Source organism: Pseudophryne corroboree, chromosome 3 (assembly GCF_028390025.1).
Source record: "Pseudophryne corroboree isolate aPseCor3 chromosome 3, aPseCor3.hap2, whole genome shotgun sequence".
NCBI lineage: Eukaryota > Metazoa > Chordata > Amphibia > Anura > Myobatrachidae > Pseudophryne > Pseudophryne corroboree.
In genome coordinates this window covers 50598051-50619667 of record NC_086446.1, presented here as the reverse complement: position 1 = coordinate 50619667, position 21617 = coordinate 50598051, and the positions used below count along the sequence as shown (strand labels likewise).

Genomic DNA, 21617 nt, shown 5'->3' with positions numbered 1-21617 from the left:
GCAGGTTTTATGGTAGAATCCATGAAAGACCTGGGTTCCATGGCTGCTGGAATTTCTTCCATGTCTGTTTCAGCTCGTCGGGGACTGTGGCTGCGCCAGTGGTCGGCTGACGCGGAATCCAGAAGAAGCGTGGAGTCGCTACCCTATACAGGTCAGGCTCTCTTTGGGGAAGCTCTTGACGCGTGGATATCCACCGCCACAGCAGGTAAGTCTCCGTTTCTTCCCTCAGCAGCACTTGCTCCGAAGAAATCCTTCTCCTCAGCTGTGCAGCAGTCCTTTCGGCCTATCAAGCCTAGAAAGGCCAGATCATCCAATACCTTCTTTAGGGGAGGTCAGGTTATGTCCAAGAAACCTACCGCTGCAGGTTCCCAGGAACAAAAGCCTGCTTCATGTACACCAAAGTCCTCCGCATGATGGTGGACTGCAGGGCCCGGTGGTGGGGCCTGTGGGCGCGAGACTCAGACATTTCTGTCATGTCTGGGTATCGTCCGGCCTGGATCCCTGGATAGTAGATATTGTGTCTCAGGGATACAGGCTGGAATTTCAAAGTCTCCCTCCTCATCGTTTTTTCAAGTCGGGCTTACCAACTCTGTTGGAGGACATCACAGTGCTTCAAGACGCTGTCCAAAAGCTGGTGGAGGCACAGGTCATTGTGCCAGTGCCACCTCACATGCTGACCAAAGGTTACTATTCGAACTTTTTCGTGGTACCGAAACCGGATGGTTCGGTCAGGCCCATTCTGAACCTAAAATCATTGAACCCCTTTCTAAAGGAGTTCAAGTTCAAGATGGAGTCTCTCAGGGCGGTGATATCACGTCTGGAAGAGGGGGAATTCCTGGTATCACTGGATATCAAGGATGCGTACCTCCACATTCAGATCTGGCTGCCGCATCAGGTTTTTTTTTTTTTTTTTACCATCAATTATTTTTTATTATTTCAATCAACAACAACAACAAAAAGGAATAGGATACAGAAAGAAAGGGGGGGGGGGGATTGTTAGACATTTATAAGGGGGGAAACATCCATAATATCAGAAGTACAATGCATCTAAGTTGAATATGGTATTTGCATATAAGTTCACTAACATATAGGAGCATAAAGAGATCAAATCATTTATGAACTGAGGCTAAGGGGCACGTCCGGTTCATTTAAGGGGAACAGGCTGGAACCAGGACTAGAAGCGGTCTGTAAGGTTTGGGACTGGGCTCTACTTACTCCATACTCCTGCCATAATGACCAGTCTGGTTGCTTCGCAGGGGTGTGAAGAGATATTGCCACAAACTGCGTTTCCATCTCACAATGGTATTACATTTTTTTAATAACCTTTGAAATATGAGGCAATGTGGACTGCTTCCAATTTTGCGCCAGAGCTGTTTTTGACGTTATAAGAATGTGACCTAATACATATTTGTGTCAGGAGGATAGGGTATCCGGCATCAAATGAAGCAACGCTATGGTAGGGGAGGGGCTTAGAGACATATGAAGGACGTTATTAATTAAATCAAATACAGCCGCCCAAAAGGAGACCAGTAGAGGACAGGACCAAAAAATGTGAAATATATCGCCTACTTCCCCACATTGCCGCCAACAAAATTTTGAGCATGAGGGCCAGAACATATGGAGTCTATCCGGGGTGAGATATAGTCTGTTCAGTAACTTTGTGTGCATCTCAGTGTGGTTGAGACACTTAGACATAGTATGTGAAGACATATAGACGATGCTCCATTGGGAATCAGACAGTCCGAGGCCCAAATTCTCCTCCCACTTAATCTGTGCCTTGACTTTAGGGTTGGGCAATAAAGCTATGAGAGTGTTGTACCAAAAGGATATTTCGCCCTTAGAGTCAGTCACATTCAGCCTGGCGTAAACCCGATGAGTATATGGATGAACATCTCTGGTGACAACAGGAAGCGAGCTCCACCAATGACTAATTTGGTAATAACTCAGTCGTGAGGAGTCAGGTAAGGAAAATTTAGATTGCAGGATGGGGAAAGGTATCATTACTGAACCGTCTAACAGATCACTCAATGTAGAGAGGCCATATATATGCCATCGAGATATAGTCAAATTTGGAATTACTTTCATCAGGGCACGAAGAGAAATGGATGTAATGGTGGGTGGTGTAGCAGTCAGTTTCGCCGCTAATTTGTCCCATGTTCGCAGTGATGCACGAGTAGAGGGAAGTGTTGGTAAAGAAGATGGTCGGAGACTCTTAGGGGTATGTAGTATGTCCCCCAACGGGTAAGCTGTACAAGCTTCTCTCTCCAGACAAGCCCATCCCAGTTCTAATCCAGCAACCCCAAACATCCTTACATGTGCTAATGTACACGCCTCATGGTAAAGTGTAAGATCTGGCATCGCCAGTCCTCCTAAAGTCTTGGGTAAAACCATCCGTGAGCGAGCTATCTTAGGGGCCCGTGCTGCCCATATATATTTTACCATAATGGGCGAAAGTTTATCAAGGTACCGGTTAGGGAAGGAGTAGGGTATTGTACGGAAGAGGTACATCAGTTTGGGAAGGAGGGACATCTTGAATGCAGCTAGGCGTCCAAGCCAAGATATATCATATAGCGCCCAGGATCTGGTTAAAAGTGTGAGTGAGGCAAGAAGGGGATTGAGGTTTTCCTCCAATACTGTCTCTATACTAGGGAATATGGAAACACCTAAATAATTGAGGGACGAAGTTTGCCAGTTATAAGGGTATTTTGATTGAAGGGTAGCAAGAGAATCAGAGAGATTAATTGGCAGGGCATCCGTTTTTGAAGTATTAAGCTTGTAGTAAGGGGCTCTACTATAATCATCCAATAAAGAATGTAAGTGGGGAAGGGACTCTGTGGGTTCGGTTACAAATAGTAGAACATCATCAGCGAAAAGGCACAATTTATGCGATTGGGACCCAAGAGAAACACCAGGGAACAAGGGGCTGCCTTCCCGGTACAAACCCCACTTGGTCCTGGTGGATCAAGGTAGGCAAGAAGAGCTTCACTCGGGTGGCAATAATCTTGGCAAATAATTGAATGTCTCCATTCAATAACGCTATGGGGCGGTAATTTTGGCAGGAAGAGAGGTCCTTCCCTGGCTTAGGCAACGTCACCACTTGCGCCTCCAGCATCTCCCCGGTGGGGGGGGGGCGCCCGTCTAAGTTATGTCATTAAAAACGTTGATCAATGTAGGTGTCAATAGCCTTTGGTATACTTTATAAAAATCGTTTATGAAACCGTCCGGTCCCGGAGCTTTACCAGAGGGCAATGACTTCATCGCCTCATCAACTTCATCCGAGGTCCAAGGAGCATTCAAGAGCTCTACCTGGGCCTCCGACAAAGAAGGAAGACGCAGAGAACTTAAAAAGCTATCAGTAGATGATGCTGTAGGTTGGTGGGTGGTGGGGTCCGACGAGAGATTATATAGTTGGGCGTAGTAATGGGCAAATTGGTTTGAGATATCCAGTGGATAGGAGATTTTTAAACCAGAGGGAAAAAGTAAGAATTTAATTTTATTCCGAGCCTGTTGGGATCGTAACCTTTGGGCCAGTAACCTGCCTAGTCTATTACCTGCTAAATAGAATCTCTTACGTAATCTATTCAGAGCTTGCTGTGTTCGGGCCATTAGAAGTTTTTGCAGTTGGCCCCGTAAAACGGCAAGCTCCTTTCGAATGACAGAGATGGGGTCTGTTTGTTTTGATCTTCTAAACACTTCAATTTAGCTTCTAAGTCACTTTGTAATTTAGCTGATTGACCTTTTAGTAATGCACCTGCTTGGATAGCCGCTCCCCTAACTACTGCTTTTAAGGCACACCAGTGATTACATGTGGACGTGTCTGAAGGGGCATTAGATAATAGATAACCTGAAATACTATCCTCGATCATCTTAGATATTTAATTGGAGAGCAAGTGGGGGGATAGCCGCCAAGGGTGGGGGGGTAGGTACCGTTTATCCAGATCCCACCGGCAAAGTATCAGGGCATGATCCGACCACGTTATGGGGAGAATGTTAACTGAGCGAATGTGCTGTAGAGTCCATTTGTCACAGAAAGTAATATCAGTGCGTGAATATGAATTATGTACAGGCGAGTAGAAGGTGTAATCCCTTGCTGAAGGGTTCTGGACTCTCCATGTGTCGTACAAGTCAAACTCGTTCACTAACGCCCTAAACCCAGTGGAAGATGGAGAGGGGGGCCGGACACAACGGAACACCCTTCGGGGATCTATCTAAGGTTGGATCCAATACCAGGTTGAAGTCTCCCATAACCATCAAGGAACCTTTACGAAGCGCCTGAATTTTAGTGAATAATTTACGCAAAAAGGGAAGCTGGTTGGCGTTAGGGGCATACACCGATACTATAGTCACCAGTTTATCAGCCAGAAGGCCTTGCACAATCAAATGCCTGCCATTTCTTTATCATCCACTAGGGGTCACTGGAGTACTCTTGGGATATGGACGGGCGTAGCCGAACAAAGGCACTGAATATTTAAATTTAGGACTCTCCCCCCTCCATATCCCCGAGTACCTCAGTGTACTCTCTCAGTGTTTTTTCGGTGCTCACAGCACGAACATCGGCTTGTGGGAAGTGCCCACAGTTGAGATTTTATTTTATTTTTCATTTTACTTTTTATTTTACACTTCCCTTCCCCAGTTTCTTGAAAAACATGGGTCCGGGATGGTGCCGCTGCAAGGCAGCGTATGGCGTGTCGGTCCTCACAAAGAGCACCCTCACAGCCACAGGCGCTGCAAGGCAGCGCATGGCGTGTCGGTCCTCACAAAGAGCACCCTCACAGCCACAGGCAGCCACTGTCTCCTGCAAGCTGGACGGAGCTTACAGAAGAAGCCCCGTCACAGCCAGGAATAAGCAAAGAGCTGGACGGAGCTTACAGGAAGAAGCCCCGTCACAGCCAAGATGAGGTATCTGACAGAGAAGCTGGACGGAGCTTACAGAGAGAAGCCCCGTCACAGCCAGGATGAGAAGCTGGACGGAGCTTACAGAGAGAAGCCCCGTCACAGCCAGGATGAAAGTCCGTCACATGAGACGGAGCTTACAGGAGGCACAAGGTATGGTGGGGGGTCAGGGCGGTCAGCTCACGCTGCCGCCCTGCTGTGTGGGAAGTGTGATTTTACTGTTGCCCGCCGCTGAAGCCGCCGCTGAAGGTGTCCCGCTGAATTAAGCTAGAAACAGCGCTGAGCGGCCGCACGTCACTCAGAGACGCCGGCCGCTCTCCCAGCGCTGATTACCCGGCACCACTGTAAGGCGCCGCCGAGAGAGAGAAAGTGTTCTAACAGAGCGGCCGCACGTCACTCACAGACGCCGGCCGCTCTTCCAGTGAGGACACCGCACGCCGCTGATGCCCGGCCACTGCTGTATGAAGGGGCCGCCCGCTCTTTCAGACGGCTCCCCGGCGCTATACACAGCGCTCCCTACTCTCCCTGCACTCGCTCCCGTACGCTACAGGTAACACTACCTCACAAGCAGCGCAGCTGCAGGGGGGGTGAGGGGGAGTAATGCCCATAGCAGCAGCACCATATAGCAAGGCTGCATGGGTTAAGAATAGGCTGGTCAGCGTTTTAAACAGTAAGGAATAGGCTATCAGTGTCATAACCTATTGCATTTTTTTTTTTTTTTAACCATGTTTTCTGGTATTTTCTGTTAAGGCTGCAAGATAATACAAAATTCACTGCAGGCACTGTTCATATTAATGAAGCCTAACTAAATGCATGTATTTTACTGTATCCTAGACCTGTGTTATCACTGTATAATAGGCTATTAAGCCTATATTAACTGTATAATAGGCTATTAAGCCTATATTAACACTGCAGCAGGTAACCTGTACTGTGATTTTTTGTGAAAGCATGGCATGACGGCCATTTTTAATCATTGCTGGTTTTCCAGCTTATAATTCCAGAACATTCCGGCCATACACCTCTACTCCACAAGGAGGCGCAGGGGTGTTAGTGGGAATTTTTGGCTGTATTTCTACATAATTCTAGAACATTCCTGCCCTACATCTCTAAGCCACCAGAGGAGCAGGGGGGTTAGTAGGAATTTGGTTCGGGTTTCATATGCCCATGTGAACTGTTTTCACATAAAGAATACTCTGGTTTCTCTTCACATCGAATAAATCTTTCGTTTTTTACTAAAGTTTCAGTAGAGAGAAACAACCATGAGTTTAATATGTTCAGCAATAACATATATATATATGACACATAATAACGTCAATAAGTCGTGCAAGTGTCTGTCTGTTGCCTATTGTGGTGTCTGTCTACATAGCGAGTAAGGCTCTAGCGCAGACTAAAAATAATTTTTAAAAAATCTTACGTTGGCAATTCAAATTAAAAGAGCGGTAACATCGGAGTCTCGGAAGTGATTCCGCCAGCTCTAACAAAAGACAGTCTTTCCAAACAATTTCCCTTTGGGTACCAGAGTGTTTATTTCACTGGTCTTATAATTGAATGCACGATTTTATGTCAAATCTCACACCGATAACTACAAGTGAGAAGGGTACATTAGTCCAGCACTCAGATAGTGCGGGGTTTTTGACAACATACATAATCGGTTCCAAAATGACGCAATCCGCTATTGGTAAATGCGTTTCTGTCAAACTTTATAAAAACCCAGGATACATTTGGGTTAATATAATCTATGTATGAAACAATGACGATCACTGTTAAAACAAGCTGCAAAGGATATCTGTAATGCTTCTGCTAACGCCGGTTACTTTCATCGTCGCTAGTTAAGCGCGACAAGGCCAGAGCTGGGTTGCTCCTAAATTTGATATTCAGATATCAAAACGCAAATACTTGTAACGGCGTTTGAGCTCGTTGCTCCTAAATTTGATATTCAGATATCAGAACGCAAATACTTGTAACGGCGTTTGAGCTGGTTGCTCCTAAATTTGATATTCAGATATCAAAACGCAAATACTTGTAACGGCGTTTTATCCCTTTATAAGCGGTGGTACAAAACAGTCACGCCTTGTAATGACAGGACGCTACAGTCAGCAAGCCAGTGGTTTCATGACCTCTTTTCCAATTGTGGAAGCGCGTCTTTACATGTTACATTTGCGAGATTTCCAGACATGCATGTCTCAGCTATTTACAGATTAAAGGACAAAACTGCCTCTGTGGAACGGTTTGGCAGGTTGCCATTTAGTCTTGCCTGGTTTTCAGCTGTCTTTATAATCCAGGCAGTAGTACTCCAACAGAGTCAGAGTTACTTATTCCCCTCTGTTTGAGCAAAACCAAACAGCTCCGTTGCAATTTCAATCAGCAAGTCACTTACTACAGTGGGAAAATGGATTTTCTGCGGTTAGTATTTGCTTATTGGAGCCACAAGATTACATAATTGCATTTGATCTTCACAATGCGTGTTTACCCATTCCGGTTTGTTCATCACAGGTTCTAGCGTTTGCAAATCGCCACAACCATTAACCATTTCAGGTCTACCGTTGCTTATCGCCTCGGGTATTTACCAAAGTGAGGTTGGGGATGATAGCTCATCTCACAGAAGAACTCTGTCTCAACAGAGTTTCTCTATCTTAGCTGATCTGCTCATAAGAACTTTGTTTCAACAAAGTTCCTCGAACTTGCGCTACTAAGGTATACTGCGGTAGCAGATCAAGTTCGAAAACATTCGCATCTAATTCCGTCTAAACGATGTCAATTCCTAGGTAAGATTATAAATATGGTAAATCAAAGACTTTTACCTACTACACCAGCAAGAACAAATGTACATCTAGTAATTAGTGCAAAACACGCACACTAGCGGTACATTGGTGTATTCACCTATTAAGAATAAAGATGTGTTTTTAATTTAGTTCGCCACCCTTCACTCGCGTTTCCCACAGAGGAACAAGGGTGCATATACTCGGGACGAGAGTCGCAGAGGGTCAGGATTTGTAGTTAAACAAGATCAGCGACAAAGGTTCTAAAATGGATCACGACAGATTGCTGTCGATAAATGTCCTGGAACTCCGTGCATTTTACAATGCAATACATGCTTCGCTTTCAGTCTGACCAGGGGCAGTCAGACAAGGCAACGGCAGTTGCATACACAACAACCAGGGAGAACCAAGAAGCCGCATGGCAATGCGGCAGGTAACTCAAATCCTCAATGGCTCAGAACACCATTATGTGCAAATGTCAAGAGATCATTCCGTGAGTGGACATCTGTTCCGTGAGTGGACATCTGTTAGACAGATGATCTCACCCGTCAGGATTTGGATCCTGAAAACTGGACATTAATTCCAGAGGTGTTTCATATGTGAGTCCACAGAAGGGGGTTACCCTCAGGTATACATGATGGCATCTCGCCACAATTACAAAAGCTCAGTATGTGTACAAAACAACAGATCACAAGGGCAGTGGTGGTGGAGTCTCTCACATTCATGTGGTCATTCAGCATCGGGTATCTGGCTCCACCATTTTCCGCTGCTCTCTCCGTTGCAAAAACGGATCATAAGACAGTTCGTCACAGTCATACTGGTGGTATCTCATGGGTTTCGGAGAAGTTTGCTTCTCGAATTTCCAAGGAATACTTGCACACGATCTTGGCCGCTCATAATACGTCCAACCTGTTACATCAGGGAACGTTCTTTTACCCATAGTTACCTATGTACCTATTCCCTAGGTACCGCAGCTGCGGTTGACGGGGTGAGGGTTCAGACCGCCCTCTTAAGAAATAGAGCATTACAGTATCGGTTATACCAACCATGTTACGAGCTAGTAAGCCGCTTAAGACAGCTCATTATTACAAAATTTCGTGTGATTACATAGGTGGTAAACCTCGGAAGTATCCGACATCATCCTTCAAGTTACCCTTATTCTGATAAACGGGGTGGGATGGAAAACTGCGTTTATCTGCACTAAGGGTGCAGGTATCTGTATGGTAAACTTATTTTCAAAGACGTTTGCCTCTATTTGCGTCTGTACACATCTTTCTACAAGGTGTCATCAAAGTTCAGACTCTAGTTATCCCACCTACAACACCAGGTGGCTTGAGGTTGGGTTCAGATTTCTTACAGTTTTCATATTTTGAACCCTTACAACAAATGGGGATTAAGTTTCTCACTTTGGAAAACATTTTTCTTCTAGCCTTGGCTTCGGCAAGGGTGCTTCGGCAAGGGTTTTGTTTTCATATTTGGGTGCCTTGTATTCCAAGCCACCGTATTTGAGTTTTCTCATGACAAAGCAGATCTTCGGACGAATTCCGCTTTCGTATTCTTCACATCAATATACCAATAGTGGTTCCTGTGTGGACAGCACATTCTAGAATTCTGAATGTGGTACACGCATTACGCGTTTATATATGTCCCGAACGTCTACAGTACGTGATATGAATACGTTGTTTGTTCTCTATGATACTGCCAACTGGGGTTAGCCAGTTTCTCAGCAGACATTATCCAGTTGGATAATAATAATGACTACAAGTCAGGCTTACTTTAAGGCTAGGTTACAATCGCCTACGTCAGTAATAGCTCATCCCACAGGTTCTGTGGGAATGTCAGACCCAGCGGGTCGTGGAGCGTCTACGACGCGGCTACATAGCCTTCAGTGCACCACGTTTGTGCACGTTTACACGTTATGAATGGTGGCGCCATCAGCATCTAGCTTTGGGCTGCCTACTGTTACAAGTATCAAACAGCTCTCCCGCCCACGAGGGAAGCTTTGGTACGTCCCAAGAGTACTCCAGTGACCCCTAGTGGATGATAAAGAAAATAGGATTTTGGTACTTACCAGGTAAATCCTTTTCTTTGAATCCATAGGGGGCACTGGACGCCCACCCAGAGCAGTTTTACCTGGGTTGTTTTAAGCTCAAGGGAGCTTAGGGTAACAAGTTTTACTTGATTGATATTAAGCTCAGAGGAGCTTATGGTAACACATTTTCACCGATGGGTTCAAATTATAAAGTTCTATCGGTTATGGTGTCAACTGTTTAGTTGACAGTAAGGTTATGGGTCAACATGGTTGTTGTCCGTTATGTTATAGGTATTCTCCATTGTCAACCTCTCTATATAGTTCCTGTTCGCTCAGTAAAAAACACTGAGAGAGTACACTGAGGTACTCGGGGATATGGAGGGGGGAGACTCCTAAATTTAAATATTCAGTGCCTTTGTTCGGCTACGCCCGTCCATATCCCAAGAGTACTCCAGTGCCCCTATGGATTCAAAGAAAAGGATTTACCTGGTAAGTACCAAAATCCTATTTCTTTATCATCCACTAGGGGTCACTGGAGTACTCTTGGGATATGGACGGGCGTAGCCGAACAAGGGCACTGAATATTTAAATTTAGGACCCTCCCCCCCCTCCATATCCCCGAGTACCTCAGTGTACGACCTCAGTGTTTTTTCGGTGCTCACAGCACGAACAAGGCTTGTGGTATATCCACACTTGGATTTTTATTTTTAAATTTTTACTTTTTATTTTTACACTTAGCACATCCCTTCCCAGTTTCTGGAAAAACATGGGTCCGGGATAGTGCCGCTGCATGGGCAGCGAATGGCGTGTCGGTCCTCACAAAGAGCACCCTCACAGCCACAGGCGCTACAAGGCAGCGCATGGCGTGTCGGTCCTCACAAAGAGCACCCTCACAGCCACAGGCAGACTGTCTCCTACTGCAACTGGACGGAGATTACAAAGCCGTCACAGCCAGGAGGAGAGCTGAAAACTGGACGGTGCTTACAGTAAGAAGCCCCGTCACAGCCAGGATGGAAGCCCCGTCACAATCTGGACGGAGCTTACAGAAGTACGACACTACAATGGTGAGGGGGTCAGGGCGGTCAGCTCACGCTGCCGCCCTGCTGTGTGAGTGTTAACTGTACAGGGAGCTGGCCGCCGCTGAGCACGCCGCTGACGGGTCCCGCTGAAGCAATGAAGTTCCACCTGATAGTGGTTAGAATGAGAAAGGTTCTCCTTACATTATACGCGCAGAGCGGCCGCACGTCACTCAGACGCCGGCCGCTCTCACTGCTCTGAGGGCCCGCCACCACTACGCAGCGCCGACTCCTTGGCTGAACTAAGCAGAGCGGCCGCACGTCACTCAGACGCCGGCCGCTCTCACTGCTCTGATGCGGCACCGCTATGCCGCACTCTCCGGGCGCTCTCACTGCTCTGATGCGGCACCGCTATGCCGCACTCTCCGGGCGCTCATCTAAACAGAGCGGCCGCACGTCACTCAGACGCCGGCCGCTCTCACTGCTCGGATGGCCCGGCACGCCGCCGACACTCTCCTGTGTACTAAAGAGCGGCCGCACGTCACTCAAGGACGCCGGCCACTCTCCCAGTGAAACACCGCAGACACAGGGAGACTGTGTACTGCTGAAAGAAGGAGCTTCCGGTCGGCTCCCCGGCGCTAGATACAGGCTCTCCTGCTCTCCCTGCACCCGATCCCCGTACGCTGCAGGTAACATGGGGATGCAGGGGGGGGGGGGGGGGGGGGGGGGGGAATAATACCCATAGCAGCAGCAAAGGCTGCATGGGTTCAAGCAGCGCAGCACTTTAAACAATGTACACTGTGTACTGTGATATACAGCACGTTTTATATATATATAATATATAATAAAGCTTTTGCTGGCATAACTGTCTATAATATCAGTATGAACTGATTATATGTGTAAACACTTTGTATATATATATAATATATATATGAGGCTTTGGCTGGCAATAGGTTATCAGTGGCATAACCTATTGCACGTTTAACCAAGTTTTCTGTTATTTTTGGTTAAGGTTGCAAAATAAATACACTGCAGGCAGTGCTCATATTATTTGACTAAATGCATATATTTTACTGTATCCTACAACTGGGTTATAACTGTATATAAGCATAGTAACTGTATAATAGGCTATTAAGCCTATATATATTAAAACTGCAGCAGGTAAACTGTACTGTGATTTTCTGTGAAAGCATGGCATGACGGCCATTTTAATCATTGCTGGTTTTCCAGTTATAATTCTAGACCATACACCTCTAATCCACAAGGAGGCGCAGGGGTGTTAGTGGGAATTTTTACTTCAGGATAATTCTAGAACATTCCTGCCCTACATCGTTAAGCCACCAGAAGGCGCAGGGGTGTTAGTAGGAATTTGGTTCGGGTTTCATGCCCATGTGAACTGCTTTTCACATAAAGAACAATTTAGTTTCCTAATAAATATGCTGTTCAGCAATATATATATAGAGATATATGCCATATAATAATGTTATTAAGGCGTGCAAGTGTCTGTCTGTTGCCTATTATGATGTCTGTCTACATAGCAAATAAGGCTCTAGTGCAGACTAAAAATGTTAACATTGGCAATTCAAATTAAAACAGCGGTAATCGGAGTCTCAGAATAACTCCGCCAGCGCTAACAAAAGACAGTCTTTCCAAAGTGACAATTTTCCTTTGGGTACCAGAGTGTTTATTTCACTAGTCTTATAATTTAATGCACGATTCTATGTCAAATCTCACACCGATAACTACAAGTGAGAAGTGTACATTAGTCCAGCATTCAGATAGTGCGGGGTTTTGGAAAACATTATAAAAACCACAGATACATTTGGGTCACTAGAATCTATGTATGGAACCATGCCGATCACTGTTAAAAGAAGCTGCAAAGTATATCTGTAAAGCTTCTGCTAACGCCGGTTATTTTCATTGTCGCTAGTTAAGTGCGACAAGACCAGAGCTTGTTTGCTCCTAAATTTGATATATGTGTAACGCCATTTTATCCCTTTAGGATATTCTGCCATTAGCGCATACAATACTTGTAACGGCGTTTTATTCCTTTATAAGAAACAGTCACGCCTTGTAACGACAGGACGTTACAGTCAGCAAGCCAGTGGTTTAATGACCTCTTTTACAATTGTGGAAGCGCGTCTTTACATGTTACATTTGCGAGGTTTCAGGACTTCAACTCATACATGTCTCAGCTATTTACAGCTTAAAGTACAAAACTGCCTCTGTCGAACGGTTTGGCAGGTTGTCATTTAGTCTTTGCTGGTTTATAAACCAGGCAGTAGTACGCCAACAGAGTCAGAGTTATTTATTCACCTCTGTTTTAGCAAGACCAAACAGCTCTGTCGCAATATCAAAAGTCATTTACTACAGTAGAAAATGGATTTTCTGCGGTTAGTATTTGCTTATTGGAGCCACAAAATTTGCATAATTGCATTTGATCTTGACAATGCGTATTTACCCAGTCCGGTATGTTCATCACAGGTTCTAGCATTTGCAAATCGCCACAACCATTAACCATTTCATATCTACCGTTGCTTATCGCTTTGGGTATTTACCAAAGTGATGTTGGGATGATAGCGCATCTCACATAAGAACTCTGTCTCAACAAAGTTCCTCTAACTTGCGCTACTAAGGTATACTGCGGTAGCAGATCAAGTTCGAAAACAATCGCATCTAATTCCGTCTAAACGATGTCAATGCCTAGGTAAGATGATAAATACGGTAAATCAAAGACTTTTACCTACTACACCAGCAATAACAAATGTACGTCTAGTAATTAGTGCAAAACACGCACACTAGCGGTACATTGGTGTATTCACCTATTAAGAATAAAGATGTGTTTTCAATTTAGTTCACCACCCTTCACTCGCGTTTCCCACAGAGGGAAAAGGGTGCATATACTCTGGACGACAGTCGCAGAGGGTCAGGATTTGTAGTTAAAATCAGCGACAAAGGTTCTAAAACACGACAGATTGCTGTCGATAAAGGTCCTAGAACTCTGTGCATTTTACAATGCAATACATGATTCGCTTTCAGTCTGACCAGGTATATACTCTATTTTCTCTTCAGAACGAATAAATCTTTCGCCTTTTACTAAAGATTTCTGTGGAGAGGAACAACCATGAGTTTCAGGTAAATGTTTGATGCCTGTCTCACGCTGGCCTTAAGCAGTCAAACAAGGCAACGGCAGTTGCATACACAACAACCAGTGAGAACCAAGAAGCCGCATGGCAATGCGGCATGTGACTCAAATCCTCAATGGCTCAGAACACCATTATGTGAAAATGTCAAGAGATCATTACGTGAGTGGACATCTGTTAGACAGAGGATCTCACCCGTCAGAATTTGGATCCTGAAAACTGGACATTAAATCCAGAGGTGTTTCATAGGTGAGTCCACAGAAGGGGGTTACCCTCAAGTATACATGATGGCATCTCGCCACAATTACAAAAGCTCAGTATGTGTACAAAACAGATCACAAGGGCAGTGGCGGTGGAGTCTCTCATATTCATGTGGTCATTCATCATCGTGTATCTGGCTCCACCAGTTTCCGCTGCTCTCTCTGTTGTCAAAACGGCTCATAAGACAGTTGTCACAGTCATACTGGTGGTAGCTCATGGGTTTCGGAGAAGTTTGCTTCTCGAATTTTCAAGGAATACTTGCACACGATCTTGGCCCGCTCATAATACGTCCAACCTGTTACATCAGGGAACGTTAGTTTACCCATAGTTACCTATGTACCTATTATCTAGGTACCGCAGCTGCGGTTGACGGGGTGAGGGTGCAGACCGCCCTCTTAAGAAATTGAGCATTACAGTATCGGTTATACTAACCATGTTACGAAATAGTAAGCCGTTTAAGGCAGCTCATTTTTACAAAATTTCGTGTGCTTACATAGGTTGTAAACCTCAGAAGTTTCCAACATCATCCTTCAAGTAACCCGTATTCTGTTAAACGGGGTGGGATGGAAAACTGCGTTGATCTGCACGAAGAGTGCAGGTATCTGTGTGGTAAACTTATTTTCAAAGACGTTTGCCTCTATTGGCGTCTGTACACATCTTTCTACAAGGTGTCATCAAAGTTCACACTCTATTTATCCCACCTACAGCGCCAGGCGACTTGAAGTTGGGTTCAGATTTCTTACAGTTTTCATATTTTGAACCCTTTCAACAAATGGGAATTAAGTTTCTCACTTTGGAAAACAATTTTCTTATAGCCTTGGCTTCGGCAAGGGTTTTGTTTTCATATTTGGGTGCCTTGTATTCCAAGCCACCGTATTTGAGTTTTCTCATGACAAAGCAGATCTTCGGACGAATCACGCTTTCGTATTCTTCACATCAATATACCAATAGGGGTTCCTGTGTGGACAGCACATTCTAGAATTCTGAATGTGGTACACGCATTACGCGTTTATATATGTCCCGAACGTCAACAGTATGTGATATAAATACGTTGTTTGTTCTCTATGATACTGCCAACTGGGGTTAGCCAGTTTCTTAGCAGACATTATCCAGTTGGGTAATAATAATGACTACAAGTCAGGTTTACTTTAAGGCTAAGTTACAATCGCCTACGTCAGTAATAGCTCATGCCACAGGTTCTGTGGGAATGTCAGACCCAGTGGGTCGTGGAGTGTCTAAAACGCGGCTATATAGCCTTCATGTGCACCATGTTTGTGCACGTTTACACGTTATAAATGGTGGCGCCATCAGCATTTAGCTTTGGGCTGCCTACTGTTACAAGTATCAAACAGCTCTCCCGCCCACGAGGGAAGCTTTGGTACGTCCCAAGAGTACTCCAGTGACCCCTAGTGGATGATAAAGAAAATAGGATTTTGGTACTTACCAGGTAAATCCTTTTCTTTGAATCCATAGGGGGCACTGGACGCCCACCCAGAGCAGTTTTACCTGGGTTGTGTTAAGCTCAAGGGAGCTTAGGGTAACAAGTTTTACTTCATTGCTATTAAGCTCAAAGGAGCTTATGGTAACACATTTTCACCGATTGGTTCAAATTATAAAGTTCTATCGGTTATGGTGTCAACTGTTTAGTTGACAGTAAGGTTATGGGTCAACATTGTGTTGTCCGTTATGTTATAGGTATTCTCCATTGTCAACCTCTCTATATCGTTCCTGTTCGCTCAGTAAAAAACACTGAGGTCGTACACTGAGGTACTCGGGGATATGGAGGGGGGGGAGGGTCCTAAATTTAAATATTCAGTGCCCTTGTTCGGCTACGCCCGTCCATATCCCAAGAGTACTCCAGTGCCCCCTATGGATTCAAAGAAAAGGATTTACCTGGTAAGTACCAAAATCCTATTTTTTTATCAGACGCTTGTGCTTGCAACACAAAGGGTGTCCTTGCACTAATCAGAATCGCCACTCTATTACGTTTAAATGGGCCATTTGCAAAAAAACGCTGGGGATATCTCTGGTCACCAAAGACCGGGTGCTTCAAGGATGAAAAGTGGGTTTCTTGTACCGCAACAATGTCCACTTTCTGTTTAAAAAAATATGTAAGGGCCAATCTCCTCTTATTAGGGGAATTTAACCCCTTAACATTTAACGACAGTATCCGGACCATGACTTATATAATTGGAATGCCGCATCAGGTTTATCTCCGCTTCGCATTGCTGGACTGTCATTTTCAGTTCCAGGCCCTGCCATTCGGCCTCTCCACAGCACCAAGGGTGTTTACCAAGGTGATGGCGGAGATGATGATACTACTCCGCAAGCAGAGTGTGAACATCATTCCTTATCTGGACGATCTCCTGATAAAGGCATCGTCCAAGGAGAAGCTGCTGCAGTCCATTGTTCTAACGACGCGACTGCTCCAGAGTCACGGTTGGATTCTGAATTTTCCAAAGTCACATTTGGAACCAACCCGGAGATTGTCATTTCTGGGAATGATCCTGGATACGGAAGTGCAGCGGGTGTTTCTTCCGCGGGACAAGGTGTTGGTGATCCAATCCATGGTTCGAGATGTCTTGAAGCCACCCCGGGTGTCGGTTCATCGATGCATTCGTCTTTGGGAAAGATGGTGGCCTCTTACGAGGCTCTCCAGTACGGGAGGTTCCATGCTCGGACCTTCCAACTGGATCTCCTGGACAGGTGGTCGAGTTCTCACCTCCACATGCATTAGAGAATTCGTCTATCGCCAAGGGCAAGGATCTCACTCCTCTGGTGGCTCCAACTGCCTCACCTGGAAGACCGCAGGTTCGGAATTCAGGACTGGGTCCTGCTAACAACGGATGCGAGCCCCCGGGGCTGGGGAGCAGTCACTCAAGGGGTGACCTTTCAAGGACAGTGGTCAAGCCTGAAAGCCGGCCTCCCATCAACATTCTGGAACTAAGAGCCGTCTACAACGGTCTTCAGGCGGCCCCTTTTCTAAGATACCGGGCCATTCAAGTTCAGTCGGACATCGTTACAACAGTGGCTTACATAAACTGACAGGGCGGAACGAAGAGCAGAGCGGCAAGTTCAGAGGTGATGAAAATACTCCTCTGGACAGAAAAGCACGCATTGGCGCTGCCAGCCATCTTCATTTCCGGGAGTAGATAAATGGGAAGCAGACTTCCTCAGCAGACACGATCTCCATCCAGGAGAGTGGGAACTCCACCCGGAGGTGTTCAAGTAAGTAACAGATCTTTGGGGTCTACCCCAAATAGACATGATGGACTCTCGTCTCAACAAGAAGCTTCTGCGTTATTGTTCCAGGTTGAGGGACCCACAAGCAGTGGCAGTGGAAGCCCTGGTGTCTCCATGGGTGTTCCAGTCAGTGTACGTGTTTCCACCACTCCCACTCATCCCAAGAATCCTAAAGCTCATAAGGAGAACAAGGGTTCAAGCGATCCTCATTGCCCCAGACTGGCCAAGAAGGGCTTGGTACGCGGACCTTCTGAATCTACTGCAAGAAGAGCCGAGGCCTCTTGTTCACCTATCAAGACTTACCGTGGCTACGTTTGACGGCATGGAAGTTGAGCGTCTGATTCTTGCTCGGAAGGGCATTCCGAAGAAGGTTATGTCTACCCTCATACAGGCTAGGAAAGGGGTAACGTCTGAACATTACCATCGTATTTGGAAGAAATATGTCTCTTGGTGTGAGTCCAAGAAGTTTCCTACGGTGGAGTTTCAACTCCTCTTCCTGCAAGCATGGATATGGGTCTGAGGTTGGGATCTGTGAAGGTCCAGATTTCAGCTCTATCCATTTTCTTTCAGAAACAATTGCCTGCACTCCCTGAGGTTCAGACCTTTTTGAAGGGAGTTCTGCATATCCAACCTCCCTTTATACCGCCTACGGCGCCTTGGGACCTTAACGTGGTGTTGCAGTTCCTCCAGTCGGATTGGTTTGAGCCTCTACAGGAGGTGGAGGTCAAATTTCTTACATGGAAGGTGGTCACTCTGTTGGCCTTAGCTTCTGCTAGACGCGTGTCCGAGCTGGGGGCTTTACCATGTAAAAACCCTTACTTAATCTTCCATGAAGATAGAGATGAGCTACGGACTCGTCAGCAGTTTCTTCCGAAGGTTGTGTCGGCATTCCATATCAACCAACCTATCGTGGTGCCAGTGGCTACTGACTCCTCAATTACTTCAAAGTCCTTGGATGTTGTAAGGGCTCTGAAAATATATGTGAAGAGAACTTCTCATCACAGAAAGTCGGACTCTCTATTTGTCCTGTATGATCCCAAGAAAATTGGGTGTCCTGCTTCTAAGCAGACTATTTCTCGCTGGATTAGATTCACTATCCAGCACGCTTATTCTACAGCAGGACTGCCGTGTCCGAAATCTGTTAAGGCCCACTCTACTCGTAAAGTGGGGTCTTCTTGGGCGGCTGTCCGGGGTGTCTCGGCAGGGCAACTTTGCCGAGCTGCAACTTGGTCTGGGTCGAACACGTTTGCAAAGTTTTACAAGTTCGATACTTTGGCCTCTGATGAATTAAAGTTCAGTCAATCAGTTCTACAGGAGCCTCCGCGCTCTCCCTCCCGTTCTGGGAGCTTTGGTACATCCCCGTGGTACTAATGTGGACCCCAGCATCCTCTAGGACGTAAGAGAAAATAGGATTTTTGTACCTACCGGTAAATCCTTTTCTCGTAGTCCGTAGAGGATGCTGGGCGCCCGCCCAGCGCTTCGTTCTCCTGCAAATGTTATTTGGTTCAGTACAACTTTGTTTTAGTTGAGTACTGCATTGTTACTTGGTAAGTAATGTTTCAGCAGTTGCTGAGTAGTTCAAGCTAGTTGTCTTGACGAGCCTGGTCTGTGGGAGCTGGTATGAATCTCACCACTATCTAATTCTCTCGAAGTATGTCGTCTCCTCGGGCACAGTTTCTAGACTGAGTCTGGTAGGAGGGGCATAGAGGGAGGAGGCAGCCCACACTCTCAAACTCTTAAAGTGCCAATGGCCCCTGGTGGACCCGTCTATACCCCATGGTACTAATGTGGACCCCAGCCTCCTCTACGGACTATGAGAAAAGGATTTACCGGTAGGTACCAAAATCCTATTTTTCCCCTCATCCCCACAAGTCTGCTTTCTCCTAAAATCGTTATTTTTAGAAAAATTAATTGGGACTTTCTCTGGAGCACCTGCGTAACCCCCACGTGAGGACTAATTAACCAATTACCTTAATTAGTCCTTAATTACCTTCTGAAGCTAGGTCTTCTTCCTCCAGCATTGGAATCCGGTCTTCCAGCAGCGGTGTGTGTGTCTGTGTTTGTCAGACCCCTGTGACTGATGCTGGCAAGGAGGGGGTGTAACGCTGGTCTTCACGATCGCTGCTGGCTACAGTGATCAGGACAGGGAAGTGTAGAGCCACGGCTGTCCAGGTGTTTTTTCTCTGATTCCGGCAGGAGGGGTTAATGCTGGTCTGCCTGCTCGATCACTGCTGGCTGCGGTGATTGGGACAGAGGGAGTAAGCGGGAGGGAGAACAGGGTTGCACTTCTTGCTTTCACTGATGTGTGATCTGGAGAGAAGGTGGGAGGGCTTCCGCCGGGTGGGGAGGTGCCGCAGGACTGCCCCTATCACTGTGGCCAGCAGGGATCAGGATACACAGGGGGCAGAGCCGCCACCAGTGCAGAAGGGCTGGCAGATCCCTCTGAATGGGCGTTTCTGGCTGGTCGACCGGGATGCGACCATCTCAGGGAATGCCCAGCCGGGCTTGGTTGCGTCTGATGCCAGGCAAGTGATTAAAGGGATGTTCTGTTCCAGGTTGATTGTGACAAGGTGGAGGAATGCTCTAGCATTCCTTTAGATTCTAACAATCAGAGGATACAATATGTAATCTATTATCTTTTCTCATACGTCCTAGAGGATGCTGGGGACACTTCAAGAACCATGGGGTATAGACGGGATCCGCAGCAGACATGGGCACTTTAAACCTTTCAAATGGTGTGACCTGGCTCCTCCCTCTATGCACCTCCTCCAGACTCCAGTTTAGAATCTGTGCCCAGGCAGACTGGATGCACACTGAGGAGCTCTACTGAGTTTCTCGGAAAATACTTTATGTTAGGTTTTTTATGTTCAGGGAGCACTTCTGGCAACAGTCTCCCTACATCGTTGGACTTAGGGGAGAGAAGTAAGACCTACTTCTAGTGAGTTTAAAGGCTCTGCTTCTTGGCTACAGGACACCATTAGCTCCTGAGGGTTTGGAACACTAGGTACGCCTAGGGGTTCACTCCCAGAGCCCGCCGTCACCCCCCTTGCAGAGCCAGAAGACAGGTGAGTAGAAGAAGATCAGAAGACTTCAGTGACGGCTTTGAGGTACCGCGCTGCGCGCCATGCTCCCACACGCACAGCGGCACTGTAGGGTGCAGGGGGCACCCTGGGCAGCATATAAATCCTCAAATAGAGACTGGCAAACAAATATGAGTGCCTAGGCACTATATACAACCCCTGCCAGTATAAATATATTAAAGAAATAGCAGGGCTGAAGCGTGCCATTGATGGGGTGGGGCTTAGCCCTCACAACTCACATCAGCGCCATTTTCTCTCCACAGAGACGCTGGTCCTTCCAAAACACTACTGTACATAACAGGGTGAAATATGAAGGGGGGGCACAGTTGATTGGTGCAAGTTAAGTTAATAATAAAGCACAATATATAAAGGATTGAGCGCTGAGTGGTGAGCTGGTAAACTCCTTCTGTGTTCCCAGACAGAATTTACTGGGGTCCTTCCCTTATAGCCAGTGTAATGTCGGTGGGTGTTTGCTACACGTGGGTCGGCATTTCTGAAGCTGAGTGCTCTGCCACAAACGGCTGTGGGAGTGATCCTGTCGGCACCGCCGACTCCTGAGGATACATGGTACATGAAAAAAGTGTCAACATGTCGGTAGATGTTTTTCCCAAAAGGAAACTATATGGGGACACAAAAGTGTGTGGGTGACCCTGACGGCTCCACCAATATCTGACTAAAGTAAAAAAATAAAATAAAAAAATCTCAGAAAGGGCTATACCTATATGTATATATGTACAGTAAGGTTGCATAAAGCTGTGGCCCAGGCACAGACGTAATAATATTTATGGAGGGTGTCATATTCATAGAATACATTTCCCTCAGACCCCTTGGGGTCGTAAAAATGGTTATTTCTCTGACGTCCTAAGTGGATGCTGAGGACTCCGTCAGGACCATGGGGAATAGCGGCTCCGCAGGAGACAGGGCACAAAAGTAAAAGCTTTAGGATCAGGTGGTGTGCACTGGCTCCTCCCCCTATGACCCTCCTCCAAGCCTCAGTTAGGTTTTTGTGCCCGGCCGAGAAGGGTGCAATCTAGGTGGCTCTCCTAAAGAGCTGCTTAGAGTAAAAGTTTTATTAGGTTTTTTATTTTCAGTGAGTCCTGCTGGCAACAGGCTCACTGCAACGAGGGACTTAGGGGAGAAGAAGTGAACTCACCTGCGTGCAGGATGGATTGGCTTCTTAGGCTACTGGA

The 21617-nt window shown here is 46.3% G+C and overlaps 1 protein-coding gene and 2 non-coding genes across 5 annotated transcripts in view; all 3 read left to right on the top strand.

Moving 5' to 3' along the window:
* Positions 1-21617, top strand: part of LOC135057475 (nucleolar RNA helicase 2-like) — a 198162-nt gene that overhangs the window by 146930 nt on the left and 29615 nt on the right. The gene's annotated exons all lie outside the window — the stretch shown is intronic.
* LOC134899943 (U5 spliceosomal RNA) lies at positions 6082-6193 on the top strand. Its single transcript, XR_010173476.1, has one exon. It is a non-coding gene; the product is annotated as a U5 spliceosomal RNA (small nuclear RNA).
* On the top strand, positions 13753-13867 carry LOC134899875 (U5 spliceosomal RNA). The gene has a single exon (XR_010173424.1). It is a non-coding gene; the product is annotated as a U5 spliceosomal RNA (small nuclear RNA).